The following is a 14,546-nucleotide window of genomic DNA, read 5'->3' on the forward strand; positions in this document are numbered from 1 at the left end:
GTAGGTGTGTATGCCCCTCCATCCATCCATCCTGGGTAGGTGTATATGCCCCTTCATCCATCCATCCTGGGTAGCTGTATATGCCCCTTCATCCATCCATCCTGGGTAGCTGTATATGCCCCTCCATCTATCCATCCATCATGGGTAGGTGTATATGCCCCTTCATCCATCCATCCTGGGTAGTCTATTCTGGTAGCTGTATATGCCCCTCCATCCATCCATCCATCCACCCTGGGTAGGTGTAGATGCCCCTCCATCCATCCATCCTGGGTCTGTGTATATTCCCCTCCATCCATCCATCCTGCGTAGTTGTATATTCCCCTCCAACCATCCATCCTGGGTAGGTGTATATGCCCCTCCATCCATCCATCCTGGGTAGGTGTATATGCATCTCCATCCATCCATCCTGGGTAGGTGTATATGCCCCTCCATCCATCCATCCTGGGTAGGTGTAGATGCCCCTCCATCCATAAATCCATCCTGGGTAGGTGTATCGGCCCCTCCATCTATCCTGGGTAGGTGTATATGCCCCTCCATCCATCCTGGGTAGGTGTATATGCCCCTCCATCCATCCTGGGTAGGTGTATATGCCCCCCTCCATCCATCCTGGGTAGGTGTATATGCCCCCCTCCATCCATCCATCCTGGTGGGTATATCCCCCCCCTCCATACTGGTGGGTATATGCCCCTTCCATCCATCCTGGTGGGTATATGCCCCCCCCCTCCACCCTGGTGGGTATATGCCTCCAACTACACCCTTGTGTGTATATGCCCCCATATATTCAATGCAAAGGAAAAAAAACAAACAAAACAATAAACGCTTCTACTCACCTTCCACGTTCCCACGCAGCGCTGTGTCTGTGGTGCCTGAGGATGTCGGCAGTGATAACAGCAGAGAAGCTGAGATCACCGCACGGCGCCGCCGCAGATACTCACTCGGGACGTCCACTCCCAGGCATTTCCTCCCCGGCAGCTCCTGTCATGGCACGCTCTGACTGAGCAGTGCGTGCGACGACAGGGGGAATGTACAGCTTACACTGCAGGCTCCACAAAGATGGCTGCAATCTCCTCCCACGGCTGCGACCTGAACAGCCAAGGGGGCGTGCCCAGGTCACAGCTAGAGGCAGGAGGAGCGGCCTCTAGTGTTAGAGATAGGGTCGGTGACAGACTACTGTCTCTTATGGCCAGGGCTGCCGTAAATGAGGTGTGTAAGAGCGCTTATTACACCCCCCCCCCCAAATAAAAATGGCAGCCCCTAGTGGCCAATGTCAACATAAATAACTAAAAAACTAATAAAGTGGGACATTTAATTTTGTATTAAAAATAATTGATTACATAATTATTAATACAAAACATAAAATGGTGGCCCCTTCCCTGTAAGAATAGCACACGGCTCTTTTCACGTCTGGTTATTTCTGTAACAGGTAGAATATGCTCCGTTATAGACCGGGGACAGGTTTACAGCTCTATTTATTGTGGACGATTGATCTGTAAATCAGAACTGAGACCGGTCCGATTTTCATCCGATTTGTAGATAAAGATCATCTATTGAAGTCAATGAGTCGGTCAGAAAAATGGCCAGAACCAACCATGTTGCCTGTACTGCCTGTTCTCCAGTGTCTATAGGCCGGGCAAGCGAGGCCAGGAAACCTTTAGCCTTTTACTTTACATATAAAAAAATATGCCCGAATGAGGAGAGAAACTGCCACACTGACCAAAATCAGATGAAAATTAGAAAAAAACACTGATTAAAACCTGACATGTGAACGGGGCCTTAGGCTTTAATCAGATGTCAGCAGGGTCGGACTGGGGTGTCTGGGGCCCACAGGGGACATTGACTCTAGGGGCCACCTACAGCAATATGCAGATCTCTTTTCTCTGCTCTCCCTGTTATAGTGGAGCAGTGACCGGCGGCTCCTCACATCTACTGTGCACAGACTAGAACAGGGATGGACAATTTCTGGAGTTTGCATGAAAGAGCTTCTTTGGTTAAAACAAGTGATCACAGATTCATGGGCTACACAGGATAGGTGATCACTTATTGATTGGAAACCGCACCGATTGGAAGAATGGGGAAGTTTTATCCCTGACAGGACACTTATCCCCATTTTACAATGCAGCGACAGGTGGGACGTCTGACCACAGCCTCATTCGTTCTCTTGGGGGCTTCCAAAAAAGAGCAGCGCTCGCAGCCTCTGAGGGAATGAATGGATCAGTGGTCGAGTCGCACATGAGCTCCAGTCTAATGGGGAGAAAAGCTCCACATTCTGCCGATCGGTGCAGGTCCCAGTAGTCAGACCCCCACCAATCAATAAGTTATCACTGATCCTGTGGAGAGGTGATGACTTGTTTTCACCGGAGAACCCCTGTAAGTGCATCTCTGACGCTCTGCTCCAAGTATTTCATCTCTAAGGCCACAGCCCCACTATCAGTATTCAGTCAGGATTATTCTCAGGAGTGGGAGCCAAAACCAGGTGAGGAACAATCAGAGAAAAGGGAGAATAGAAACAAGTCACCAATTCTGGATTTATCACCCACTCCTGCTTTTGCCTCTCACTACTGAGAAAAAATACTGACCAAATACTGATAGTGAAGCCGTGGCCTCATGGAAAAAAATCTTTTCCTAGTTAATCTCAGCGAGAACAAATAACCGCCATACACAACATCATCCACTATAACAACACCAATAATACCACATACAAAAGGGACAAATATCACCACACCATGACCAGACCACATATTACCACCACATAGTGACCAAATAATACAATACTGATCAGGAATAAAAACCACAATACTAACAACACTGTCACTATACATATGAGCTCTGTATATAGTGTCAGTGTACAGGTAATACAGTGATCACCAGTGACATTATACACAGGAGCTCTGTATATAGTGTCAGTGTACAGGTAATACAGTGATCACCGGTGACATTATACACAGGAGCTCTGTATATAGTGTACAGGTAATACAGTTATCACGAGTGACATACACAGGAGCTCAGTATATACTATATAGTGTAAGTGTACAGTAATACACTGACTCACCAGTGATGTCTCTAGGTGAAGTCCTTCATCTTCGCTTTTCTTCATCTGGCACAGTCCGCCATCACTTCTTCCAGCCAGGAATCATCTCTGCAGAAAATAACACACAGTTATCAATAACTGATCTCTTTTAGAGCACATTCCCACTTTTCCCCAGGATTCTACACTACACCAGTTGAAGAAATAAAGCGACATAGTGGCGCCCTGCACAGTAACAGGACCCCCCTTTTGTCCCCTCTTATGGAAAACAGTTTCCTAAAAAGTAAATTATATTACAGAAGTAATAATGTCCCTAATTGGACTCTAAAGTAATAATGTTCCCCATTCGCCATCATAAACTAATAAAGTTCCTCAATCTGGCCCCTAAACAGTAATAAAGTCCCTTGTCCAGCGTGGCCACCCATCTATCCAACCTGACCCCCCCCCCCCCCCCATATATCCATTCTGGTCTCCATGTGTCCAGCCTGCCCCTCCCATATATCCATCCGGGCCTCCATGTGTCCAGCCCGCCCCCCTTCATATATCCATCCTGTCCCCCTCATATATGCATCCCATCCCACCCCATATATCTATCCAGGTCCCCATGTGTCCAGCTTGCCGCCCTTCACCTCCATGTGTCCATCCAGGTACCCAACTTGGCCACCTTCACCTCCATGTGTCCGATCATGCGTCCAGCCAGCCCCCCCCTTCAGCCCCGTGCCTCCATCCATAAGTCTCCCCATGCGTCCAGCCAGCCCCCCCCTTCAGCCCCATGCCTCAATCCATGTCTCCCCATGCGTCCAGCCAGCCCCCCCTTCAGCCCCCTGCCTCCATCCATATGTCACCCCATGCGTCCACCCAGCCCCCCCTTCAGCCCCATGTCCCCATCCATATGTCACCATGGGTCCAGCCAGCCCCCCCCCCTTCAGCCCCATGTCCCCATGGGTCCATCCAGCCCCCCTTTCCGCCCCATGTCCCCCTCCATGTCCCCATGGGTCCAGCCAGCCCCCCTTTCCACCCCATGTCCCCCTCCATGTCCCCATGGGTCCAGCCAGCCCCCCCATCAGCCCCATCCATGTCTCCATGGGTCCAGCCAGCCCCTCCTTCAGCCCCATCCATGTCCCCATGGGTCCAGCCAGCCCCCCCATTCAGCCCCATGTCCCCATGGGTCCACCCAGCCCCCCCATTCAGCCCCATGGGTCCACCCAGCCCCCCCATTCAGCCCCATGGGTCCATCCAGCCCCCCCATTCAGCCCCATGGGTCCATCCAGCCCCCCCCTTCAGCCCCATGGGTCCATCCAGCCCCATGTCCCCATGGGTCCATCCAGCCCCATGTCCCCATGGGTCCATCCAGCCCCATGTCCCCATGGGTCCATCCAGCCCCATGTCCCCATGGGTCCATCCAGCCCCCCCTTCAGCCCCATGTCCCCATGGGTCCATCCAGCCCCATGTCCCCATGGGTCCATCCAGCCCCCCCTTCAGCCCCATGTCCCCATGGGTCCATCCAGCCCCATGTCCCCATGGGTCCATCCAGCCCCCCCTTCAGCCCCATGTCCCCATGGGTCCATCCAGCCCCATGTCCCCATGGGTCCATCCAGCTCCCCCTTCAGCCCCATGTCCCCATGGGTCCATCCAGCCCCATGTCCCCATGGGTCCATCCAGCCCCCCCTTCAGCCCCATGTCCCCATGGGTCCATCCAGCCCCATGTCCCCATGGGTCCATCCAGCCCCCCCTTCAGCCCCATGTCCCCATGGGTCCATCCAGCCCCATGTCCCCATGGGTCCATCCAGCCCCCCCTTCAGCCCCATGTCCCCATGGGTCCATCCAGCCCCCCCTTCAGCCCCATGTCCCCATGGGTCCATCCAGCCCCCCCTTCAGCCCCATGTCCCCATGGGTCCATCCAGCCCCCCCTTCAGCCCCATGTCCCCATGGGTCCATCCAGCCCCCCCTTCAGCCCCATGTCCCCATGGGTCCATCCAGCCCCCCCTTCAGCCCCATGTCCCCATGGGTCCATCCAGCCCCCCCTTCAGCCCCATGTCCCCATGGGTCCATCCAGCCCCCCCTTCAGCCCCATGTCCCCATGGGTCCATCCAGCCCCCCCTTCAGCCCCATGTCCCCATGGGTCCATCCAGCCCCCCCTTCAGCCCCATGTCCCCATGGGTCCATCCAGCCCCCCCTTCAGCCCCATGTCCCCATGGGTCCATCCAGCCCCCCCTTCAGCCCCATGTCCCCATGGGTCCATCCAGCCCCCCCTTCAGCCCCATGTCCCCATGGGTCCATCCAGCCCCCCCTTCAGCCCCATGTCCCCATGGGTCCATCCAGCCCCCCCTTCAGCCCCATGTCCCCATGGGTCCATCCAGCCCCCCCTTCAGCCCCATGTCCCCATGGGTCCAGCCAGCCCCCCCTTCAGCCCCATGTCCCCATGGGTCCAGCCAGCCCTCCTTTCCGCCCCATGTCCCCCTCCATGTCCCCATGGGTCCAGCCAGCCCCCCTTTCCGCCCCATGTCCCCCTCCATGTCCCCATGGGTCCAGCCAGCCCCCCCATCAGCCCCATCCATGTCTCCATGGGTCCAGCCAGCCCCTCCTTCAGCCCCATGTCCCCATGGGTCCAGCCAGCCCCCCCATTCAGCCCCATGTCCCCATGGGTCCACCCAGCCCCCCCATTCAGCCCCATGTCCCCATGGGTCCATCCAGCCCCCCCTTCAGCCCCATGGGTCCATCCAGCCCCCCCTTCAGCCCCATGTCCCCATGGGTCCATCCAGCCCCCCCTTCAGCCCCATGTCCCCATGGGTCCATCCAGCCCCCCCTTCAGCCCCATGGGTCCATCCAGCCCCCCCTTCAGCCCCATGGGTCCATCCAGCCCCCCCTTCAGCCCCATGTGTCCATCCAGCCCCCCCTTCAGCCCCATGTGTCCATCCAGCCCCCCCTTCAGCCCCATGTCCCCATGGGTCCATCCAGCCCCCCCTTCAGCCCCATGTCCCCATGGGTCCATCCAGCCCCCCCTTCAGCCCCATGTCCCCATGGGTCCATCCAGCCCCCCCTTCAGCCCCATGTCCCCATGGGTCCATCCAGCCCCCCCTTCAGCCCCATGTCCCCATCCATGTCCCCATGGGTCCATCCAGCCCCCCATTCAGCCCCATGTCCCCATCCATGTCCCCATGGGTCCATCCAGCCCCCCCTTCAGCCCCATGTCCCCATCCATGTCCCCATGGGTCCATCCAGCCCCCCCTTCAGCCCCATGTCCCCATCCATGTCCCCATGGGTCCATCCAGCCCCCCCCTTCAGCCCCATGTCCCCATCCATGTCCCCATGGGTCCATCCAGCCCCATGTCCCCATCCATGTCCCCATGGGTCCATCCAGCCCCCCCCTTCAGCCCCATGTCCCCATCCATGTCCCCATGGGTCCATCCAGCCCCCCCCTTCAGCCCCATGTCCCCATCCATGTCCCCATGGGTCCATCCAGCCCCCCCCTTCAGCCCCATGTCCCCATCCATGTCCCCATGGGTCCATCCAGCCCCCCCCTTCAGCCCCATGTCCCCATCCATGTCCCCATGGGTCCATCCAGCCCCCCCCTTCAGCCCCATGTCCCCATCCATGTCCCCATGGGTCCATCCAGCCCCCCCCTTCAGCCCCATGTCCCCATCCATGTCCCCATGGGTCCATCCAGCCCCCCCCTTCAGCCCCATGTCCCCATCCATGTCCCCATGGGTCCATCCAGCCCCCCCCTTCAGCCCCATGTCCCCATCCATGTCCCCATGGGTCCATCCAGCCCCCCCTTCAGCCCCATGTCCCCATCCATGTCCCCATGGGTCCATCCAGCCCCCCCCTTCAGCCCCATGTCCCCATCCATGTCCCCATGGGTCCATCCAGCCCCCCCCTTCAGCCCCATGTCCCCATCCATGTCCCCATGGGTCCATCCAGCCCCCCCCTTCAGCCCCATGTCCCCATCCATGTCCCCATGGGTCCATCCAGCCCCATGTCCCCATCCATGTCCCCATGGGTCCATCCAGCCCCCCCCTTCAGCCCCATGTCCCCATCCATGTCCCCATGGGTCCATCCAGCCCCCCCCTTCAGCCCCATGTCCCCATCCATGTCCCCATGGGTCCATCCAGCCCCCCCCTTCAGCCCCATGTCCCCATCCATGTCCCCATGGGTCCATCCAGCCCCCCCCTTCAGCCCCATGTCCCCATCCATGTCCCCATGGGTCCATCCAGCCCCCCCCTTCAGCCCCATGTCCCCATCCATGTCCCCATGGGTCCATCCAGCCCCCCCCTTCAGCCCCATGTCCCCATCCATGTCCCCATGGGTCCATCCAGCCCCCCCTTCAGCCCCATGTCCCCATCCATGTCCCCATGGGTCCATCCAGCCCCCCCCCTTCAGCCCCATGTCCCCATCGATGTCCCCATGGGTCCATCCAGCCCCCCCCCTTCAGCCCCATGTCCCCATCCATGTCCCCATGGGTCCATCCAGCCCCCCCCCTTCAGCCCCATGTCCCCATCCATGTCCCCATGGGTCCATCCAGCCCCCCCCTTCAGCCCCATGTCCCCATCCATGTCCCCATGGGTCCATCCAGCCCCCCCCCTTCAGCCCCATGTCCCCATCCAAGTCCCCATGGGTCCATCCAGCCCCCCCCCTTCAGCCCCATGTCCCCATCCATGTCCCCATGGGTCCATCCAGCCCCCCCCCTTCAGCCCCATGTCCCCATCCATGTCCCCATGGGTCCATCCAGCCCCCCCCTTCAGCCCCATGTCCCCATCCATGTCCCCATGGGTCCATCCAGCCCCCCCCTTCAGCCCCATGTCCCCATCCATGTCCCCATGGGTCCATCCAGCCCCCCCCTTCAGCCCCATGTCCCCATCCATGTCCCCATGGGTCCATCCAGCCCCCCCCTTCAGCCCCATGTCCCCATCCATGTCCCCATGGGTCCATCCAGCCCCCCCCTTCAGCCCCATGTCCCCATCCATGTCCCCATGGGTCCATCCAGCCCCCCCCTTCAGCCCCATGTCCCCATCCATGTCCCCATGGGTCCATCCAGCCCCCCCCTTCAGCCCCATGTCCCCATCCATGTCCCCATGGGTCCATCCAGCCCCCCCCTTCAGCCCCATGTCCCCATCCATGTCCCCATGGGTCCATCCAGCCCCCCCCTTCAGCCCCATGTCCCCATCCATGTCCCCATGGGTCCATCCAGCCCCCCCCTTCAGCCCCATGTCCCCATCCATGTCCCCATGGGTCCATCCAGCCCCCCCCTTCAGCCCCATGTCCCCATCCATGTCCCCATGGGTCCATCCAGCCCCCCCCTTCAGCCCCATGTCCCCATCCATGTCCCCATGGGTCCATCCAGCCCCCCCCTTCAGCCCCATGTCCCCATCCATGTCCCCATGGGTCCATCCAGCCCCCCCCTTCAGCCCCATGTCCCCATCCATGTCCCCATGGGTCCATCCAGCCCCCCCCTTCAGCCCCATGTCCCCATCCATGTCCCCATGGGTCCATCCAGCCCCCCCCTTCAGCCCCATGTCCCCATCCATGTCCCCATGGGTCCATCCAGCCCCCCCCTTCAGCCCCATGTCCCCATCCATGTCCCCATGGGTCCATCCAGCCCCCCCCTTCAGCCCCATGTCCCCATGGGTCCATCCAGCCCCCCCCTTCAGCCCCATGTCCCCATGGGTCCATCCAGCCCCCCCCTTCAGCCCCATGTCCCCATGGGTCCATCCAGCCCCCCCCTTCAGCCCCATGTCCCCATGGGTCCATCCAGCCCCCCCCTTCAGCCCCATGTCCCCATGGGTCCATCCAGCCCCCCCCTTCAGCCCCATGTCCCCATGGGTCCATCCAGCCCCCCCCTTCAGCCCCATGTCCCCATGGGTCCATCCAGCCCCCCCCTTCAGCCCCATGTCCCCATGGGTCCATCCAGCCCCCCCCTTCAGCCCCATGTCCCCATCCATGTCCCCATGGGTCCATCCAGCCCCCCCCTTCAGCCCCATGTCCCCATCCATGTCCCCATGGGTCCATCCAGCCCCCCCCTTCAGCCCCATGTCCCCATCCATGTCCCCATGGGTCCATCCAGCCCCCCCCTTCAGCCCCATGTCCCCATCCATGTCCCCATGGGTCCATCCAGCCCCCCCCTTCAGCCCCATGTCCCCATCCATGTCCCCATGGGTCCATCCAGCCCCCCCCTTCAGCCCCATGTCCCCATCCATGTCCCCATGGGTCCATCCAGCCCCCCCCTTCAGCCCCATGTCCCCATCCATGTCCCCATGGGTCCATCCAGCCCCCCCCTTCAGCCCCATGTCCCCATCCATGTCCCCATGGGTCCATCCAGCCCCCCCCTTCAGCCCCATGTCCCCATCCATGTCCCCATGGGTCCATCCAGCCCCCCCCTTCAGCCCCATGTCCCCATCCATGTCCCCATGGGTCCATCCAGCCCCCCCCTTCAGCCCCATGTCCCCATCCATGTCCCCATGGGTCCATCCAGCCCCCCCCTTCAGCCCCATGTCCCCATGGGTCCATCCAGCCCCCCCCTTCAGCCCCATGTCCCCATGGGTCCATCCAGCCCCCCCCTTCAGCCCCATGTCCCCATCCATGTCCCCATGGGTCCATCCAGCCCCCCCCTTCAGCCCCATGTCCCCATCCATGTCCCCATGGGTCCATCCAGCCCCCCCCTTCAGTCCCATGTCCCCATCCATGTCCCCATGGGTCCATCCAGCCCCCCCCTTCAGTCCCATGTCCCCATCCATGTCCCCATGGGTCCATCCAGCCCCCCCCTTCAGCCCCATGTCCCCATCCATGTCCCCATGGGTCCATCCAGCCCCCCCTTCAGCCCCATGTCCCCATCCATGTCCCCATGGGTCCATCCAGCCCCCCCTTCAGCCCCATGTCCCCATCCATGTCCCCATGGGTCCATCCAGCCCCCCCTTCAGCCCCATGTCCCCATCCATGTCCCCATGGGTCCATCCAGCCCCCCCTTCAGCCCCATGTCCCCATCCATGTCCCCATGGGTCCATCCAGCCCCCCCTTCAGCCCCATGTCCCCATCCATGTCCCCATGGGTCCATCCAGCCCCCCCTTCAGCCCCATGTCCCCATCCATGTCCCCATGGGTCCATCCAGCCCCCCCTTCAGCCCCATGTCCCCATCCATGTCCCCATGGGTCCATCCAGCCCCCCCTTCAGCCCCATGTCCCCATCCATGTCCCCATGGGTCCATCCAGCCCCCCCTTCAGCCCCATGTCCCCATCCATGTCCCCATGGGTCCATCCAGCCCCCCCTTCAGCCCCATGTCCCCATCCATGTCCCCATGGGTCCATCCAGCCCCCCCTTCAGCCCCATGTCCCCATCCATGTCCCCATGGGTCCATCCAGCCCCCCCTTCAGCCCCATGTCCCCATCCATGTCCCCATGGGTCCATCCAGCCCCCCCTTCAGCCCCATGTCCCCATCCATGTCCCCATGGGTCCATCCAGCCCCCCCTTCAGCCCCATGTCCCCATCCATGTCCCCATGGGTCCATCCAGCCCCCCCTTCAGCCCCATGTCCCCATCCATGTCCCCATGGGTCCATCCAGCCCCCCCTTCAGCCCCATGTCCCCATCCATGTCCCCATGGGTCCATCCAGCCCCCCCTTCAGCCCCATGTCCCCATCCATGTCCCCATGGGTCCATCCAGCCCCCCCTTCAGCCCCATGTCCCCATCCATGTCCCCATGGGTCCATCCAGCCCCCCCTTCAGCCCCATGTCCCCATCCATGTCCCCATGGGTCCATCCAGCCCCCCCTTCAGCCCCATGTCCCCATCCATGTCCCCATGGGTCCATCCAGCCCCCCCTTCAGCCCCATGTCCCCATCCATGTCCCCATGGGTCCATCCAGCCCCCCCTTCAGCCCCATGTCCCCATCCATGTCCCCATGGGTCCATCCAGCCCCCCCTTCAGCCCCATGTCCCCATCCATGTCCCCATGGGTCCATCCAGCCCCCCCTTCAGCCCCATGTCCCCATGGGTCCATCCAGCCCCCCCTTCAGCCCCATGTCCCCATCCATGTCCCCATGGGTCCATCCAGCCCCCCCTTCAGCCCCATGTCCCCATCCATGTCCCCATGGGTCCATCCAGCCCCCCCTTCAGCCCCATGTCCCCATCCATGTCCCCATGGGTCCATCCAGCCCCCCCTTCAGCCCCATGTCCCCATCCATGTCCCCATGGGTCCATCCAGCCCCCCCTTCAGCCCCATGTCCCCATCCATGTCCCCATGGGTCCATCCAGCCCCCCCTTCAGCCCCATGTCCCCATCCATGTCCCCATGGGTCCATCCAGCCCCCCCTTCAGCCCCATGTCCCCATCCATGTCCCCATGGGTCCATCCAGCCCCCCCCTTCAGCCCCATGTCCCCATGGGTCCATCCAGCCCCCCCCTTCAGCCCCATGTCCCCATCCATGTCCCCATGGGTCCATCCAGCCCCCCCCTTCAGCCCCATGTCCCCATCCATGTCCCCATGGGTCCATCCAGCCCCCCCTTCAGCCCCATGTCCCCATCCATGTCCCCATGGGTCCATCCACCCCCCCCCTTCAGCCCCATGTCCCCATCCATGTCCCCATGGGTCCATCCACCCCCCCCCTTCAGCCCCATGTCCCCATCCATGTCCCCATGGGTCCATCCAGCCCCCCCTTCAGCCCCATGTCCCCATGGGTCCATCCAGCCCCCCCCTTCAGCCCCATGTCCCCATCCATGTCCCCATGGGTCCATCCAGCCCCCCCCTTCAGTCCCATGTCCCCATCCATGTCCCCATGGGTCCATCCAGCCCCCCCCTTCAGCCCCATGTCCCCATCCATGTCCCCATGGGTCCATCCAGCCCCCCCCTTCAGCCCCATGTCCCCATCCATGTCCCCATGGGTCCATCCAGCCCCCCCCTTCAGCCCCATGTCCCCATCCATGTCCCCATGGGTCCATCCAGCCCCCCCTTCAGCCCCATGTCCCCATCCATGTCCCCATGGGTCCATCCAGCCCCCCCTTCAGCCCCATGTCCCCATCCATGTCCCCATGGGTCCATCCAGCCCCCCCTTCAGCCCCATGTCCCCATCCATGTCCCCATGGGTCCATCCAGCCCCCCCTTCAGCCCCATGTCCCCATCCATGTCCCCATGGGTCCATCCAGCCCCCCCTTCAGCCCCATGTCCCCATCCATGTCCCCATGGGTCCATCCAGCCCCCCCTTCAGCCCCATGTCCCCATCCATGTCCCCATGGGTCCATCCAGCCCCCCCTTCAGCCCCATGTCCCCATCCATGTCCCCATGGGTCCATCCAGCCCCCCCTTCAGCCCCATGTCCCCATCCATGTCCCCATGGGTCCATCCAGCCCCCCCTTCAGCCCCATGTCCCCATGGGTCCATCCAGCCCCCCCTTCAGCCCCATGTCCCCATGGGTCCATCCAGCCCCCCCTTCAGCCCCATGTCCCCATGGGTCCATCCAGCCCCCCCTTCAGCCCCATGTCCCCATGGGTCCATCCAGCCCCCCCTTCAGCCCCATGTCCCCATGGGTCCATCCAGCCCCCCCTTCAGCCCCATGTCCCCATGGGTCCATCCAGCCCCCCCTTCAGCCCCATGTCCCCATGGGTCCATCCAGCCCCCCTTCAGCCCCATGTCCCCATGGGTCCATCCAGCCCCCCCTTCAGCCCCATGTCCCCATGGGTCCATCCAGCCCCCCCTTCAGCCCCATGTCCCCATGGGTCCATCCAGCCCCCCCTTCAGCCCCATGTCCCCATGGGTCCATCCAGCCCCCCCTTCAGCCCCATGTCCCCATGGGTCCATCCAGCCCCCCCTTCAGCCCCATGTCCCCATGGGTCCATCCAGCCCCCCCTTCAGCCCCATGTCCCCATGGGTCCATCCAGCCCCCCCTTCAGCCCCATGTCCCCATGGGTCCATCCAGCCCCCCCTTCAGCCCCATGTCCCCATGGGTCCATCCAGCCCCCCCTTCAGCCCCATGTCCCCATGGGTCCATCCAGCCCCCCCTTCAGCCCCATGTCCCCATGGGTCCATCCAGCCCCCCCTTCAGCCCCATGTCCCCATGGGTCCATCCAGCCCCCCCTTCAGCCCCATGTCCCCATGGGTCCATCCAGCCCCCCCTTCAGCCCCATGTCCCCATGGGTCCATCCAGCCCCCCCTTCAGCCCCATGTCCCCATGGGTCCATCCAGCCCCCCCTTCAGCCCCATGTCCCCATGGGTCCATCCAGCCCCCCCTTCAGCCCCATGTCCCCATGGGTCCATCCAGCCCCCCCTTCAGCCCCATGTCCCCATGGGTCCATCCAGCCCCCCCTTCAGCCCCATGTCCCCATGGGTCCATCCAGCCCCCCCTTCAGCCCCATGTCCCCATGGGTCCATCCAGCCCCCCCTTCAGCCCCATGTCCCCATGGGTCCATCCAGCCCCCCCTTCAGCCCCATGTCCCCATGGGTCCATCCAGCCCCCCCTTCAGCCCCATGTCCCCATGGGTCCATCCAGCCCCCCCTTCAGCCCCATGTCCCCATGGGTCCATCCAGCCCCCCCTTCAGCCCCATGTCCCCATGGGTCCATCCAGCCCCCCCTTCAGCCCCATGTCCCCATGGGTCCATCCAGCCCCCCCTTCAGCCCCATGTCCCCATGGGTCCATCCAGCCCCCCCTTCAGCCCCATGTCCCCATGGGTCCATCCAGCCCCCCCTTCAGCCCCATGTCCCCATGGGTCCATCCAGCCCCCCCTTCAGCCCCATGTCCCCATGGGTCCATCCAGCCCCCCCTTCAGCCCCATGTCCCCATGGGTCCATCCAGCCCCCCCTTCAGCCCCATGTCCCCATGGGTCCATCCAGCCCCCCCTTCAGCCCCATGTCCCCATCCATGTTCCCATGGGTCCAGCCAGTCCCCCCTTCAGCCCCATGTCCCCATGTGACCAGCCTGCGACCCCTCCATATATGGATGATGACCAATGCTGGGAACACTCACCCAGAAAAACGTGGATATTGCACTTGACTTGAAGTTGAAGCAGGGAGAGCTGTAGCCGGGGCCGGCAGCCTTGTTTCCAGGGTGATGGTGAGAGAGCAGAGTGCAGGTCACCGCATACTCAGCCCAGGAGCCGGCTTAAAAGGCCAAGAGAGCAGGAGAGAAGAGGGCGGTGCGCGGTGCTGGTGCGGTGTTACATACCCGGACGGGAGCCGGTGTTACAAGGCCAATTCCAAGGGAGCAGAAGCCGGGACTGGAGAGCAGAGCGCGGCGTCGGCGTATCAAAAACTGGCAGGGGAGCAGGGAGAGGAGAGCGTGACGTCAGCGTGTCACCTGACACCACACAACTGTCAGCCACCAGCGGGAAAGCAAAGCGCGGTGCGTGTCACCGCCCACCAAGATCACGTCCTCCTGTCATGTGACTATGCGCGTCACCCGCTGTCACCACTGAATAGTATGAGCGCCGCACGTGACGCTACATTTCCTTCGGCTGCGCTTTTAAAGGGCCCGCACTTTTTAAGAGCCCCCGCTACCAATTCTCTCACTCTCTCATCGGGGCCCACCGGGAATTTATCACACCAGGC

The 14,546-nt window shown here is 61.8% G+C and overlaps 1 long non-coding RNA gene across 1 annotated transcript in view; it reads right to left on the reverse strand.

The window, feature by feature from the left end:
* The window catches only part of LOC141222221 (uncharacterized), a 59,405-nt gene extending 45,104 nt beyond the window's left edge, over positions 1 to 14,301 (reverse strand). The window contains exons 1-2 of the long non-coding RNA XR_012290067.1: positions 13,966 to 14,301; positions 3,050 to 3,136 (exon numbers count right to left, since the gene is read on the reverse strand). This is a non-coding gene — a long non-coding RNA (uncharacterized lncRNA). The remainder of the gene's footprint in view (positions 1 to 3,049; positions 3,137 to 13,965) is intronic.
* Between the last annotated feature and the right edge of the window lie 245 nt (positions 14,302 to 14,546).

The sequence above is a fragment of the Phyllobates terribilis genome, unplaced genomic scaffold (assembly GCF_046119375.1).
Source record: "Phyllobates terribilis strain yellow unplaced genomic scaffold, ASM4611937v1 Scaffold_343__1_contigs__length_2019054, whole genome shotgun sequence".
Taxonomy (NCBI): Eukaryota; Metazoa; Chordata; class Amphibia; order Anura; family Dendrobatidae; genus Phyllobates; species Phyllobates terribilis.